Source organism: Topomyia yanbarensis, chromosome 3, assembly GCF_030247195.1.
Source record: "Topomyia yanbarensis strain Yona2022 chromosome 3, ASM3024719v1, whole genome shotgun sequence".
In the NCBI taxonomy this organism is placed as follows: Eukaryota; Metazoa; Arthropoda; class Insecta; order Diptera; family Culicidae; genus Topomyia; species Topomyia yanbarensis.
Window position 1 is genome coordinate 159,924,286 of NC_080672.1, and position 15,802 is coordinate 159,940,087.

Below are 15,802 nucleotides of genomic sequence, written 5' to 3' on the forward strand. Positions count from 1 at the left end.
GATCTTTACACTGCGGCTGCCCAGGAAAGTGAAAATCGTTGGTTTCGTGGACGATGTGTCAATAATGGTGAGACACTTGAAGAAATGGAGGTGTCGGTGACGGAGACAATAGATGCGATCAAGAGCTGGATGAACGGGTCAAGCTGCAAATAGCTCACCACAAGACGTTGTTGTTGGACAGCAACTGCAAAGGGGTTCAGCGGATACAGATCACCATCGAAGGGCATGTGATTGCATCGAAGCGTGCACTGAAGCAATTGGGAGTGATAATCGACGACTGATTGAGCTTAAACAACCACGTTGGTTACACATGCGAAATGTCGGGTCTTTATCTAGTGTTTAGTCATCGATACTGCTTGGGGTGCGGCGCTGAAATCCAAGTGAAACCGCGAAAAGCTGAACAGGACGCTTCGACTACTGGTCGTACGAGTTGCGATTGCGTACCGGAGACAGTATGCCGTGATGCCGAGATGATCCCCATCTGCATTACCCTGACGGAGGATATCAAGTGCTACAATCAATGAAATGTCAGAAACGTGAGGAATATGATGAGAATCGATGATGACGTAGCAGCAGGAATGGGATAATACGGAGAAAGGAAAGTGGACCTACTGGCTCATCCAAACCTGTCGACGTGGGTCAATAGAATGCACGGAAAGATGACCTTCAACCTGAAACAGCTTCTACCGAGCCACGGCTGCTTAAGGAGTATCTTCATCGGTGTGGGTACGCAACGTCAACACTGTGCCTAGAGCGTCTTTGAGTGTCCGGGATTTCAAGTATTTGAATGTCCGAGGAGAGTCTTTGAATGTCCGAGGTTTGAAGTGACGTGCTACTTAAAATGGGAGAACCGGACATCAACCCGGATAATGTACCCTACAGAATGACAATCGACGTAGAGACGTGGAACGCAGTAAACAGAGATATGATGTAGATCAGTGATTCTCAACCTGGGGTCCGCGGGCCCCAGGGGGCCGCGAAGTCATTGCTGGGAGTCCGCGAAGAAAAATATATTTTCCGAGTGCATATTGAAATTTCAAATCTTGTTTCCTAACAAATTGAAAATAACATATTGATAGCATACAAAATTGATGTTCATCTGTGGGGGTCCGCAGGACCCAGTGTGATATCTAAGGGGTCCGTGGTACGAAAAAGGTTGAGAACCGATGATGGCATTACCGTCTTACAGCGGAATAGACCTCGAACAACGATTTCGGGAGAGCAATCACCGCCAGGGAACTCTCCGCAGGTATAAGCTAGATCCACCGCCGAGGACTAGTCGAGTAAACCGCAACAGAGCAGCGAGTATGAACCGTCGAAACGCCAGCGAACCAGACGTCACGCTCCATGCGAATTCGCCGGACAGACCACGGCTCCCCAGAATCGATATTGGGAAAACTTTTTTCGCCAGGGAACTTTCCGTTAGCGTAAGCTAGATTCACCGCTGGGGACTAGACGGATTAGACATCAATGAGACACCACTAGTCGCGGGTCATCGGCGCACCAGTGCACCGGATACCCAGCTTCACCAGAATCGCCGAACTGACCTCGGCACCTAGCTGATTGGCTTGATCTCGGGAGAACTTCTCTCGCCGGGGAATTCTCTGTTGGAGTAGGCCAGGTCCATCGTCGGGGACTAGACCGAATTGTTCGCGAACAAGTCGAGGACTGAATGGACCATCAAGGAAGTAGTGTTAAATGGCCCAAGAAGAGAACTAAATGGCTTAAAGGAGTTGCGGTGCTAAATAGCACCGGTTACGGAGCCAAAGGGCTCAAGAAGTTGTAGTACTGAAACCAAATAAGAATCGGTATCGGGAGAACTTCTTTCGTCTGGGACCTCTCCTTTAGCTTACAGTCAGATTCACCGCCGGGAACGAGACCGCGTAGACCGCTACGATACACCACCAGCAAACCGGATGCCCCACTCTACCGGAATCGCCGAACTGACCGTAGCACATGGCTGGTTGGCTCGAACTTCTCTCGCCGGGGAACTTTTCGTCGGAGTAGGCTAGATCTATCGTCGGGGACTAGACCGAGTAGTTCGCGAACCAGTCGGAAGCTCAACGAGGAAGTGGTACTAAATGGCACAAGGGAACTGAAGGGCTCAGTAAATTAGACAGTCTGAAGTTTGCCGCCCAGATTGTCCTCGTAGGGGAAGAGCATTTATTCTATACCAACAGCTAGCTTTCCTACCTTGACTACCCAAACCTGTTCCCTGAGTTGTTGGTTTTTGAACATTTTTTCCTGCTCAGAATGTTTTTGAACATTTTTTCATATATATACAAAAAAAATTTCATATCCCCCCCCGAAAAATTTTCTTACTACGCCACTGCCCTAGATGAGTTTTGACTAGTTGCTTCGGCGCATGTTTTTCCGTAGTGGGTTGTATGGTTACAGAATTGGCATGTTGGGGTCTGCCCGGGATATGTGATTAGCGTTGTTTGCTTATAGGTCACGCCATCCTTCGATGATTTGCATTCGATAGTCATGTAAGAAGGTATTGGTTTAGTCACTCGCATTCTCACAATACGAACGCCGTTGGGAATGCCGGTGAAAAAATTTCTCCAGGTGTCATTCGTAATAGATTCTACTTCTCCATATTGCGACATGATTTGTTTGATGTAATCTTCCTTAGTGCGCGGGGCCAAATCATGGATACGCACGTCCACCATGTCATTTTCCATATGTACAGGGATCTTGATTCTGGTGTTATTAAATTCGACCTCGTGTTGCATGTTGTTCTTTGCAATGAAGTTTTCGGCCTGTGCTAAGCTTCTAAACGTGATCAAAATACAGTTTTTTACGTGATATAGCTGAATGTACATAACTTCAGCGAGATTAAGCTCCATTTTCACTTTAACTAATTTTTCCACTTCCTAAACTGTGGGTCTAACACGAGTTTTATTAAAGTTGATCGATATCGTGTTATCCCGTAGCACAGGCAGTTTTGTTTCATTTGGTAAACTCATTTCACTCCGCAGCCGGGGCAACGATACAATTTGTATGTGCACTCACGGTGTTCCTAAAACCGTTATTAACAAAAAAATGACCATAAATTTGTCATACGGCATTCGAAAGATACAGTATCCAAGCATCTCCGTATCGCAGCTTGTTCCCCTTCCTGATAACAGTACATTCTGCTCTCCCCGCGCTATTTGCGGTGATAGTGATCATCGAGCCCACAGTCCTGAAACTTGGAATGCAGCACGACACCTCTCATATGACACTGATGGTTTGCGGATTTACTATCAGAACGCGAGAGGGCTTAAGACGAAAATTGATGACGTGTATTTAGCTGCTGTGGACGGTGACTACGATGTTTGCGTCTTCACCGAAACATGGCTCGATGCGCGTATAACATCAGTGCAGCTTTTCGGCGATGCTTACACCGTATACCGTGCGGACCGAAATAGTGGCAACAGTATTCGTGGACGTGGAGGAGGAGTTTTGATTGCTGTTTCCACCGCATTTGCCTCATGTGAGATTGATGTAGGTAGTTTAACCAGTGTTGAGGCTGTTTGGGTTAGAATTACAACTCCATCGAGGAACTTATATATTGGTGCTGTCTATATTCCTCCTGAAAAGCGACTCGACTGCAATATCATGCAACTTCACATGGATGCTGTGAATAACGCTTCTTCACAAGCTGGCGCGGATGGCGTGATGATTGTCCTTGGTGATTTCAATCAGCCAGGGCTCATTTGGGTGCCGTCACGACACGGATACGCTTACCCAGACCCGATTGCTTCGACAACCAACATCGCCAGTCGTTTGCTACTGGACGGATTTGCTTTCAACGGGCTAAGTCAAGTAAGCATGATTCCTAACCACCAGTCACGCTTTCTGGATCTCGTCTTTGTTAGTGAAACTATTATACCTGTATGTTCCGTCAATGAAGCATCCAGCGTGATTGTTCCACTTGACAACTTTCATCCCGCGCTTGAAATCTCAATTGGCACTATTCGATCAGTTCAGTATGTAGAAACTCTTTCTGTCGACCGTCTCAACTTTCGCAAAACTGATTTTGTAAAGCTGCGCAGTTCTCTGTCGCAAATTGATTGGAGTGTACTGCATGCCCAAGTGAGTGTTAATGCTGCAGTTGCCATCTACAAGCGACTACTACTGAACTGTGTTGAGACCTCAGTGCCTAAATGTCAGCCTCCTAGCAAGCCACCCTGGTCAAACAGCACTCTTCGAAAGCTAAAACGTACTCGAGCAAAAACCCTGCGTGCGTACACAAATCGACGGTGTCCTCTTTCTAAGCGCATGTTCACTTTAGCCAGTAATGAGTATCGTTGTTACAACAAGCTTCTGTACAAACGCTATGTAAACCGCATCCAGAATAATCTACGCCGAAACCCGAAGGGCTTTTGGTCATTTGTCAACACGAAGCGTAAAGAAACTGGACTTCCATCAAGGATGCTTTACGACGGCGAAGAAGCTACGACAACTGTGGCGAAATGTACGCTGTTTGCCAGATTCTTCTCGAGTGTTTTTTCAACTGACTCGCCAACCGCAAACGAACTCGAAAATGCCTCTCGCGACGTTCCTGCTTGTGCTGTTGATTTGGATGTGTTTACTGTCTCTGAACAAATGGTTATATCTGCAATTCGGAAAACCAAGTCATCTTATGCACCCGGCCTCAGTGCTATACCTTCAACTATATTAAAAAAATGTTCGGACTTACTTGTAACACCACTTGCATATATTTTTAACCTATCGCTTCAGCAGCAAACGTTTCCTGAGGATTGGAAATGCTCAGTTATGTTCCCGGTATTCAAGAAAGGTGACAAACGCAACATAGCGAACTATCGCGGAATCTCTTCGCTAGGAGTCGAATCTAAAGTTTTTGAATCAATTATCAACGAGGCGTTATTTTCTGCTTGTCGACACTACATTAGTACATCTCAGCACGGATTTTTCCCAGGACGTTCAGTCGAGACGAATCTCGTCTGCTTTACGTCATTTTGCACGGAACAAATGTCTAAGAAATTGCAGGTGGATACTATTTACACTGATCTAAAGGCAGCTTTTGATAGGGTTAATCATGAGATACTGATAACAAAGCTTGATAAGCTAGGGTGTTCTACTAGATTCTGCCATTGGCTTCGATCCTACCTTGTGCACCGTGAAATCGTTGTTCAAATTGGCGATATTGTTTCAGAATCCTTTTTCAACACTTCCGGAGTTCCTCAAGGTAGTACGCTAGGTCCACTACTTTTTTCACTGTTCGTGAACGATGCGGTTTTCGTTCTAAGCCGTGGAGGAAAGCTGTTTTTTGCCGACGACTTAAAATTTTTTCTTGTTATACGGAATGAAGCCGATTGCCGTGAGCTACAGCATCTTATTGACACCTTTTATAGCTGGTGTGTAAGAAACATGATGGTCCTTAGCGTTGCAAAATGTTTTGTCATCAGCTATTATCGAACGAGAAATATGGTTACCTTCAACTATAACATCGCAGGAACTCTACTACAACGCGTTGACCACGTGAAGGATCTAGGAGTCATTCTTGATGATAAGCTAACGTATACTCATCACGTCTCAGCGACCATCGACAGAGCCAATCGTTTGCTGGGATTTATTTTCAAAATATCCAACGAATTTCGGGATCCTCTATGCTTCAAGGCTCTTTATTGCTCATTGGTGCGCCCGCAGTTGGAATTTGCAAACGTCGTTTGGTGCCCGTATCAAGCTACGTGGAGCCTTAGGATCGAAGCAGTCCAGCGTAAATTCATACGATATGCGTTACGTGAATTGCCGTGGAACGATCCATTAAACCTGCCACCGTACGAGGACCGTTGTCGTCTTTTAGGACTTAATACTTTAACACGCCGGAGACATGCAGCGCAAGCTACCTTCGTGTCAAAGATTCTGCTGGCTGAATATGATGATCCGGAGCTACTAGCGCAAATCAACCTCTACGCGCCTACCCGTTCTCTTCGCCCTCGAGCCCTGCTGCATTCTGAAATGCGCAGCACTAACTACGCTACCAATAGTCCAATTTTAGCAATGAGTCGTCGCTTCAACGAGTTTGCTGAAATTTTCGACTTCGTCATGAACTCTTCGCAGTTTCGTCGCCGTGTATTGTCACTATTTTAATTATGTTTAGTTTACCTTAGTTTAGTATAGTTCATTAAGACAAATTGTCAGTTGGACTTTTTTTATACAAATACAAATACAAATACAAATCTTCTCAGTGAATTTCAAAATGATCCATCGAGGGATTCGAGAGAAATTGCGATTTGAAGTTTTATGACAGGTTTCATAAGGTTACCAGCAAACACCCATAGGTTTGGTCTGATCTTTATAAACAAAAAATATTTTTCTGCTCATTCGGTACTTTCCATTCGAAAGATACAGTATTCAACTACATTTCCTGCAAGTTTGAAAATGTTTCATTGATAGAATAGAAAGTTATGACGATTTGAATGTGGTATGCGGTCGTAGATGGGTTTTCTACCAGACTTCAAGCGTGAATCCATGTTTGTTCATTGACTAATTAGATTGTTTATACGTGTCGCGGTTTTAAAGGAAAACCTTACCAATTAGTTACATAAATATAATGTACAAAAGATTTTATTTATGTGCTGCACTGAAAAAATCGGTTCAAAAACGGATCACAGTTCATAGCAATTGTGCAAATTTATTGAAAATGACCACTGTTGTAATCTACTACAGCATTCAGCAGCTGCTTATAATAATATTTCGATGTTTTTGGCGATCGATGTCTCCCCCATGTGTCAGTAAAATCGCTGTGAACACTCTCGGAAGCTTGCTCCCCGAACAGACCCAGAGATTTTCCGGTTTCTTCACAAAATTGTCTAACATGAAACCGCAATATGTGAAACTTTGAAGAATTTGGCAACTCCAAAGTTTCCCGTAGTGATGCAAACTTTTCTATTAATGTCGAATACTCTGGTTTCAGGTTTTCCTTAAAGCACGCCTTATATATATTTTTGGTAGAGTTTCAATGCCTGTAATAACATTAGTATTATATTCACAACTCTAATCCACACATTATTACAAATAGTTTACTCACATTAAAAAGATCTTTCATTTCAGCATATTCTTTAAGAACGTCAGAGCAGCTCATTAAACTGTGACAAGCATTTCCTGTGAACCCATAGTTGCGTTGCTGATGCCTTACTCCAGCTTTCAGAATCCACAACTCCGCAATCTATGGATTGATACCTTCAACGACTTTATACAAGGTGTCTACGATTCCTAAAGTTATGTGCAGCGCAGGTGGGGGAGTGGCGGTTAATATCAACTGCTGATCCGTACCTTTGATCAGAGACTTGTTCACGCAACAAACGAAACGTTTGGCTGATTTGCAGCTTCCTTCTCTCCACTGTTGCACATTATGCTTCACGCTTCCTACAGTACTCAAATTTCCATTACAAGTCTTCAGATTTCGTTTATCTGCATCACAATATGGGCAGGGATGAACTGATGAGTGAGCCATTATACCAGTAATAATGTTAATAATTTTAAGATCACCAGCAACTATCCCATCAATGTCCTGTAATCTTAAAACCTTCCAAATTGGAGAAACGTTCTCATATGTTTCTGCCAGGCCTGGGGCAAGGGCAAGAATCAAAAGCCTATTTTAAAATAATATTTGAATACTAACTAGAGTGCAAGCTATCAAAACACTGACCTGCGAACTCCGCTATCTTTAAAACGGTCTGATTTGGACTGTTGTCTTGGTGAAATAATAGACAACGTTATTTAAAAAAAACCGCCTCCGCCATCAATTCCAAATTTTACTACTATCTTTGTTTGTCCTCTTTGTTGATCTGTTTGTCCTCTTTGTCGATCTGTCGAGTCTCTATAATGCTCTTAATTAACACTTTGACATCGATGCAGTATACTACTGGCACATCCTTGACGATTTCGGTTCCACCAATTTCTCCCAAACTTTTTATTTCGAAGAAATCCTGCAATAGCCTGTTATAAGTGCTTAGTTTTCCTTTCAACCCAGTCTCAAACTTAACACCCGATTTGCGGAGGTTCTTCGTTACACTAAGAGTTTTTCTTATGCTTAAATTATTATCCGTTTTCATTTCAAAAACGTTCTGGGCAGATATGGCAGTTGTTTTGGGAGAACTGCAGAAAAAAATATTTTTTAAAACTATTTTTAAAAGTTTTCTGACATATTACATATGCTTCTGAAAAATGGATGGTTTTCCTCTTATATTTCTTAGCTGGATTGTTGTATTTCCTGTTTGAGTCATTTGTTTATGAAGGTAAGACAATACAACGGCTTCGCCAGAACGAGACACTGACAAATCATTATGCAACAATTTATTTAAATTGTTGACACGTTCATATACTGTACATGAGTGTGGCTTTCCTTTTCCAATTTCAGACAAACAAGCGTTACACCTGCGTTTGAAGACCTTTGGCCTACTTTCATGCAGTTTCGGGCGACCACGGGTTAGCTTACTGAATTTCATTTTCTCAAACGTTACCCGAGCAATTTCACATATTTCGCAGCGGCACTTTTGTTTTGCCCTGGTAATTACTGTAGAACTTTTGTGGTGATATTTATGTAACGGTATTTTCCGCGTGAAATTACCAGCAGCATATTGGTTGCAGACAACTCGGCAGGTTCCACAAAGCACATCAGGATAATCAGCTTCACGATTTTTGAAATCACTGATAACATACGCACTTATAGTGTTCTTTTGAATCTCCGATATTTTACGCATAACACTACTTTTCGAAAAACATAAAGCACACAAAACCTGACGATTTTCTTCGTGTGATTTAAGCTTCCCCATTCTTAAACAGATAAGTATTGCTCAATTCACTGGTTAAAGCAGACTGAGCAGACGATCTACTAGATATAACAAAAGAGCGGGGATGCGAGAAAGCTTTACTGAAAAGAAGAAATATCAGGTTTTTTTAACTTTGCGCGTTAACGCTAACGTTAGGTAAACAACCCCATTTTCATATTTTTTCAGCGCAGCACATAAATAAAATCTTTTGTACATTATATTTATGAAACTAATTGGTAAGGTTTTTCTTTAAAACCGCAACACGTATAAACAATCTAAATAGTCAATGAACAAACATGGATTCACGCTTGAAGTCTGGTAGAAAACCCATCTACGACCGCATACCACATTCAAATCGTTATAACTTTCGATTCTATCAATGAAACATTTTCAAACTTGCAGGAAATATAGTTGAATACTGTATCTTTCGAATGGAAAGTACCGAATGAGCAGAAAAATATTTTTTGTTTATAAAGATCAGACCAAACCTATGGGTGTTTGCTGGTAGCCTTATGAAACCTGTCATAAAACTTCAAATCGCAATTTCTCTCGAATCCCTCGATGGATCATTTTGAAATTCACTGAGAAGATGCTTGGATACTGTATCTTTCGAATGCCGTATGACAAATTTATGGTCATTTTTTTTGTTAATAACGGTTTTAGGAACACCGTGGCACTGATATAAAACAATAGCTAGCTTGATTCACTGGTGCCTATAGCCTGCTATAGCGTAGCCATTTTTTGCTTCTGCTTTGTGCGACGTCTGAAGATAGCCTGATGAGATATCCGTTTGCAATATGCTGAGATTTTGTTTGTTTAGAGAAGTTTTAACCATAAGTTCATTCGCCTGCACTGCAAAACTATTCCCCGCTGCTATTTCTGTCATTCCACAACGAATTTCTTCAATACACATAGTTTAAATAGAAAGGAAACGATAGCATTTTATATTTTTGCACCATTGCAACTACACTATTCAAATTGCAAATTATCGATTACAGTTTTTTCAAAACTGTCAAACTAGTACGCTAATAAAAATGTGCTTTGAATTAGAATCCAATCTCAAAATAAGAGTAAATTTTCGATCAACTATACAGATTGTGTAATATATACTTCAGTAAAGTTTGGCGTAAAGTAGCCCCATTTTTAGATAAAATAGACACCAACACTACTATCGATGTCCCGTAAGTGAAGAGGTTCTGTTTGCCGATGAGACATACCGAAATCGAACCTTTTTTATATATGTTATTTTCTATTTGATTATATTATTTTGTTTGCATTACATTTCTAATTTAGTGTATTGGGTGTTCAGCCACAAGTGGTGACTTTTCATCCCTATTGTTTACATGATTCAATTAATTATTATTGGGATATAATATACTTTCTAAGTTAAGTGATTTTTGCAGTAGGAAGTTTTAAACCTACTTATGATGTAAATAAGGAGCTAAACAAATTTAATAAACCAACTTATAAACTATAGAAAGCTAATCGTTGTAATTGGTGATTGTAACGATTTTTGTCGGAAATTGCTTATAATACTGTTCGTCATAATTTCTAATGTTATGTTTGTGAGTCTGTGTAACTCGTTTGTGATAAACCAGGGAGGACGCGTCAAAATCATTTTCAGAATTTTATTCTGAATCCTTTGAAGCGTTTTCTTCCCCTAGTGCCCAGATTGGCACTACATATAGCTTTAAAGGTTAAATATTTGTTTATAAATTAATAGTTTGTTCTTCAGGCATAGAATTCCTTTTTATAAGAGGATATAAACAGTTTATATATGTTGAAAAAGAATATTTCGCAGTGATATACGTACGAAATATTCTTTGTATATAAACAATTTGCCATTCACGGGACGGCAGTTGACAGTAAGAACTGTCATACGGAACGTGCTATAAAAAGCTCTGAGATGTCATCTGACAGAACGTCATGTGACAAAAGCTTCAAGTGGGTAACTTGAGCTTTTGCATATGGACGCCGCGCATGGATGTGTTGTTTACTATAGGCAGAGGGTATGACAGGGTATGGCAGTCAATAAGGGACTGTGATAAACAGTGCATGAAATATCAATCGATATCGAACTATGTTAGCATTATATAACTTGACGAACAAGAATCAAATAAAGTTATCTCAAACCAACCTACAGAAATACTTCGTGTTTTCTTACGGTATTATCAACAGGTTATGGGCCCAGTAGTTAACTGGAACTAGCCACCTGGACTATTGTAAAATAGTTGTTTTGGAAGATACACGTTTCGGGTAGAAACGGCCGGCGAGAACCATCGTTCCGGTAGCAGCGGCATCCAGCGACGACCAGCGTTTCGGGCAGAAACGGCATCCGGCGAGGACCAGCGTTTCGGGAAGAAACGGCATCCAGCGAGCACCAGCGTTTCGGGAGCAAGCAGAGGATGGCGACCCAGCAGCAAGCTGGAGGATCTGCCGAGAGGATGGCAACCCAGCAGCAAGCTGGAGGATCTGCCGAGAGGGTTACTCTCGAGGACAGAAGAGGTGGTGGCTACGAGAGGGGAACTCTCGAGCGCACCGTGCCGACGACGGCATACTTCGGTAGCGTCAACCGCGAATCGATATTCGACGGTTCGGAGTTGCGGTTCCCAGCCTGGAAATGGCGAATGGAACATCATCTTATAAAGATGAAACTCCAGCACACGTTGCTACGAACGCCCGAAGAAGAGGACTTCTACGAACCAGTAGTAGGTGCCTCGGAAGAGCTAGAAACAGCCAGGAAGGCTAAGCTCAGAAAACGGCTTGATGACGACGTCGAAGCATTGGACGAGATTGTCATGATGGTCAACAATGATGTTTTGAATAAACTCATTGGGCTCAACTATGCGAAAGAAGCCATGGATACTCTGGTCAGAACGTACCAAAAGGGCGGTACAGCCGCTATGGTTAATATGCGGGACCGGTTGTATACCATCAAACAAAGACATCACGACAAATTGTCCATGATTTTTGATGAGTACGATCTGATTATTCGCGAGCTAGATCGTATGGGTTCAAAAATGACAGCATCGGAAAAAGTTCATGCTCTACTGATCTCCATGCCAGACAAGTACCGACACGTCAAAGGCGCTCTGATGGTACTGACGAATGAAAAACTGTGTGCCAAGCCGATCATGGAGATCAAACGAATGTTTATTGATGCTGAAGCTGGGGAAGAGAAGCAGACAGAAACGAAAAACGTTGCGCTGTCTTCAAAGTACAAGCCAAGGAGAGAGGTAACCCGATGCTTCGGTTGCAACGAAACTGGGCATTTTAAAAATAAATGCCCACTAATGAAAAAGTTTAACGCGAAGGAGAAAGATAAGTTCAAGAAGCAGCAAAAGATGGAGCCTAAAAAGAGCTTTGCAATGATGACCAAAGCGGATCGTGGTAGGAGAGTCAGATTCGTGATTGACTCAGGAGCAAGCAACCATATGGTTAATGACGAGAAGCTGCTGGAAGATGTCCAAGAATTAGAGAAGCCAATCACCATTTCGGCGAAAGCGGGCCAGAATTTACGGGCAACAAAAGTTGGAAAAATGCGATTAAAGAGTGTTGTGGGTAACAATACAATAAAAGAATTGAAATTGTACAACGTTCTTTTTACTCCGGGTCTTGAAGAAAATCTCCTTTCGGTTAGAAGGGTTAGCAAAAATGGTAAAAGGGTTACTTTTACGGATGAAGAGGTTATCTTTGAATTTGAAGATGAAGTAATTGCTTCAGGAATCTTCGTTGATGGTTTATTCCACCTTGATCTATTTCGGGAAGAAAAGTCGGCGGAAGATGGAACAAACTTAGCATTGTTCGGAAAGAAGGTGAGTTTGGAAACATGGCATAAAAGACTTGGCCATATCAGTGATACGAGTTTGGAGAAACTAATTAAGAAGGGAATGGTTGAGGGTATCAATCTAACTTCCGGAAATATTAGTGAAACAAATGTATGTGATGGTTGTATGGCGGGGAAGCAGGCTGCATCCAAATTTAAACAATTGCAGCTGCCAAGATCAAAACGACCACTGGAACTCATACATTCGGATGTTTGTGGAAGCATGGAGCAGGAAACCTATGATGGCGTTACTTTGTAACCTTTATAGATGATTATACGCACTTTCTCGTGGTTTACCTCATGAAACAGAAATCGGAGGTTTTCGAGAAATTTAAAGAATTCGAAGCATAGGCGACAGCATTCTTCGAAAGACGTATTTCAATGCTAAGGTGTGATAATGGAGGGGAATATACAAGTAACGAATTTCAAGCTCATTGCAAAAGAAATGGTGTTAGAATGACGTTCACTGTTCCATACACACCGCAGCAAAATGGTGTAAGTGAACGTATGAACAGATCTTTAATGGAAAAGGTCAGAACTTTGCTTTACGAAAGTGGATTAGCGAAAGATATGTGGGGAGAAGCATTATATGCAGCAACATATCTAATCAATAGATCTCCAACAAGTGGGATAGAAGAGGACAAAACTCCGTATGAAAAATGGTTCAAAAAGCGACCAAACTTGAATCATTTAAGAGTTTTTGGGTGTAAAGCATTTAAACAAATACCTAAAGAGAGGCGTCAGAAATTAGATTTCAAAACAAAACCTTTGATATTTGTGGGGTACGCAAATAATGGTTTTAGATTATGGAACAAGGATACGCGTTCAATAGAAATTGGCAGAAATGTAGTATTCAATGAATCTACCAGAGCCAATCAAGATATTGACCACACAAACATGGATTTCGTAGAATCATCTGGTCAAGATTTAATTAGATGTACACGCTTAAACCAAGGAGAACAGAACGAAGACGAGGATGATGCTATCCTTCCTTCTGATGAAGAACAGCATGAAGAATGCACACTCATCGAAACAGAGCAAGATAATCTAGATTCACTTGAAGAATCAGTTGGCGAAACTGACTATGAAAGTACAAATGAAAATCCAACAGACGAAAGAGAGGACGTCGATGATGGTCAATCATTGCGTCGAAGCAAGAGGGAGAGAAAGATACCGGGTTGGTATTCCGATTATACAGCAAAAACAGCAATGATTTTCAACGAAGAGATTCCGCAAACTATTGAGGAATTGAGGAAAGTTTCTGATTGGCAAGAATGGAAGCATGCTATTCAAGAAGAGTTTGATGCATTACATCAAAATGGCACTTGGACAGTGGTTAACTGTTTGCCAAAAGGAGTTAAACCAATTAACTCAAAATGGGTTTTCTCAATGAAAGAAGATGGAAGATATAAAGCACGATTAGTGGCAAAAGGGTGTTCACAGCGTCCTGGATTCGATTACTGTGAAACATTTGCACCAGTCGCCAAACTAGAGAGTGTTCGGTTAGCACTAGCCCTTGCTAACGAGCGTAAATTGTTAGTACATCAAATGGATGTCAAAACTGCATTTCTACATGGGAAGTTAGAAGAAGAAATATACATGAAACTTCCACCAAACGTAAATGGGCAAAGACAAACTGTTCGTCTACACAAATGTTTGTATGGATTGAAACAGGCAAGCAGATCTTGGAATAAACATTTTGATGATGCAATGAAAACACTAGGTTTTGTCCCTCTCAAAAATGACAACTGCATCTATAAGTCAAAATCTAGAGGCATCATAGTAATACTATATGTAGACGACATTTTACTACTTGCCAAAAACATCGAAGCAATTACGTGGATTAAAAAGAAACTTGGAAGGTTATTCCAAATGAAAGACATGTTAGAGATTAAGCACTTCCTGGGAATGGAGATAAATCGTGATTTGGAAAGCCAGACTATTGAAATTTCTCAAACAATATACGTGGAGAAACTTCTTAGTAGATTTGGGATGGCTGATTGTAAACCAGTGGGGACACCATTGGATATCAACACGAAATGGTCAAAATCTGAGGCAAAAATCACTGAAGAGCCATACAGAGAACTGCTGGGATGCCTACAATATCTTTCACTAACTTCTAGACCTGATATTTGCTCTGCGGTAAACACCCTAAGCAAATATGCTAACTGCGCCACCGATTGGCACTGGTCAGGATTAAAACGAATATTGCGATATTTGAGGGGAACGAGCAACACAAAAATAATTTATTCATCAAATAGCGAATATCCAGCTTTAGTAGGATTTGCCGATGCAGATTTTGCAAATGATCCTGATGATAGGAAATCAATTTCAGGATACGCATTTCTACTATACGGTAATCTTATTTCGTGGTCAACGAAACGACAACCGACTGTAAGCTTATCAACAAGTGAAGCAGAACTGATAGCACTTTGCGCTGCTACGAAAGAAGGAGTGTGGTTAACACAACTTCTCAATGAATTGGATGTAAACATAACACCATTCATCATAATGGAAGATAGCATCCCATGTATCAACATAGCACAGGAGCCAAGATCACATCAACGGATGAAACACTTGGATATCAAATACCTTTTCATCCGGGATATCATCAAAAATGGTAGAGTAAAACTACAGTTCATCCCAAGCGTCGATCAACCTGCAGATGCCTTCACTAAGGGGTTACCTAAAAATATACACAGAAAGTTATTCGGTGTATTGAATGTGCAAATTGTGGGGAAGTGTTGAAAAAGAATATTTCGCAGTGATATACGTACGAAATATTCTTTGTATATAAACAATTTGCCATTCACGGGACGGCAGTTGACAGTAAGAACTGTCATACGGAACGTGCTATAAAAAGCTCTGAGATGTCATCTGACAGAACGTCATGTGACAAAAGCTTCAAGTGGGTAACTTGAGCTTTTGCATATGGACGCCGCGCATGGATGTGTTGTTTACTATAGGCAGAGGGTATGACAGGGTATGGCAGTCAATAAGGGACTGTGATAAACAGTGCATGAAATATCAATCGATATCGAACTATGTTAGCATTATATAACTTGACGAACAAGAATCAAATAAAGTTATCTCAAACCAACCTACAGAAATACTTCGTGTTTTCTTACGGTATTATCAACAATATATATATATATATATATATATATATATATATATATATATATATATA